Below are 1598 nucleotides of genomic sequence, written 5' to 3'. Positions count from 1 at the left end.
CAGAGATAGAGACAGCCCGCGAGAGAGGGAACACAAGCAGGGGGAGTGGGAGAGGGAGAAGCAGGCTCCCAGCAGAGGAGCCCGACGTGGGGCTCGATCCCAGGACTCCAGGATGACGCCCTGAGCCGAAGGCAGACGCCCAACAACTGAGCCACCCAGGCGCCCCCCAACTGATTTTTTATGAGGTGCAAGAGCAATTCAATGGAGGAAGGATAGCCTTTTTCAACAAATGATGCTGGAGCAATTGGACATCTATAGGCAAAAAAATGAGCCTCGACTTAAATCTCGCACTTTAAACAAAAGTAATCCAAGATGGATCACATGCTTAAATGTAAAATGTAAATAAAATTATAAAACTTTTTTAGAAAAGTAGGAGAAAATGTTCAGGGTTTAGGAGTAGGCAAAGAGTTATTAATCTTGGCACCAAAAGCATAATCCATAAAAGGAAAGATGGATAGATTGGACCATATCAAAATTAAAACCGTTGCTCTACAAAAGATTTTGTGAAGAGAATAAAAAGACAAGGAGAAAATATTTGCAAACCATATATCCACAAAGGACTAGTATCTAGAATATAAAAAGAATTTCAAAACTCACTTGTAAAATAATGACCCAATTAGAAAATGGACAAAGATATGAACAGATATTTCACCTGAAAGGATATAAAGTCTTCAAATAAGCACATGAAAAGCCATTCAACATCACTAGCCATTAGGCAAAGGCAAATTAAGACCACAATGAGATATCACTCCACACCTATCTGGAATGGCTAAAGTTAAAAATACCAAATGTTGTTATAAGTAACTTCATCGTATGCTCCTATGAAATTGTTAAATGCTGCCTAAATATGTAACTCGCTGCTCTTCCTACTAAAGGAAAATCTCATGACAGTCAAATAGATGTTCAAATTCTTTTTTTTTCACAATAGACATTTATTTAAAGTAATACATTGGGGGGCGCCTGGGTGGCACAGTGGTTAAGCGTCTGCCTTCGGCTCAGGGCGTGATCCCGGCGTTATGGGATCGAGCCCCACATCAGGCTCTTCTGCTATGAGCCTGCTTCTTCCTCTCCCACTCCCCCTGCTTGTGTTCCCTCTCTCGCTGGCTGTCTCTATCTCTATCGAATAAATAAATAAAATCTTTAAAAAAAATAAAATTAAATTAAATTAAAAAAAATAAAGTAATACATTGGCAGCTCAGATACTTCTAAATTGTACATTTCAGGTTTACTCAACTTAAAAATATTTGAGGGCAGCTGCAACCACAGATTTCAACTCCATGATTATTTCTTTGCCCATTCTTCTCTCTCTTTTCTTTCCCAAATAACTTCTTTCAGATATGGTTCAAGGTAGAATTTATCCTCCTCATATTTTGTCCACTACTCTTTAGGCAAGATCTGATGCTTTATGGTCAGGTCCAGTACCCTCTTAATGTGAAACATCCTGTCGTTTTAAAGGATCTCGGGAAGCCTTCTTATGGCCTCTTTCACATCTCATCTTGCATTAACCCCACTTTATTGAACCCAGCAGCACTGTAATACCATTTTCAAATACCCTCCAGCCACGGGCTTGATGCTGCAACAGCAGGCCTGTTCGCCAT

General features: G+C 39.8%; 1 pseudogene; it reads right to left on the bottom strand.

Moving 5' to 3' along the window:
* Positions 1–1274: 1274 nt before the first annotated feature.
* LOC123779201 (cytochrome b-c1 complex subunit 7 pseudogene) lies at positions 1275–1598 on the bottom strand (annotated as a pseudogene).

This window comes from Ursus americanus, chromosome 12 (assembly GCF_024610735.1).
Source record: "Ursus americanus isolate L20-20 chromosome 12, mUrsAme1.1.p, whole genome shotgun sequence".
In the NCBI taxonomy this organism is placed as follows: domain Eukaryota; kingdom Metazoa; phylum Chordata; class Mammalia; order Carnivora; family Ursidae; genus Ursus; species Ursus americanus.
This window is presented reverse-complemented; position numbering and strand designations above follow the sequence as displayed.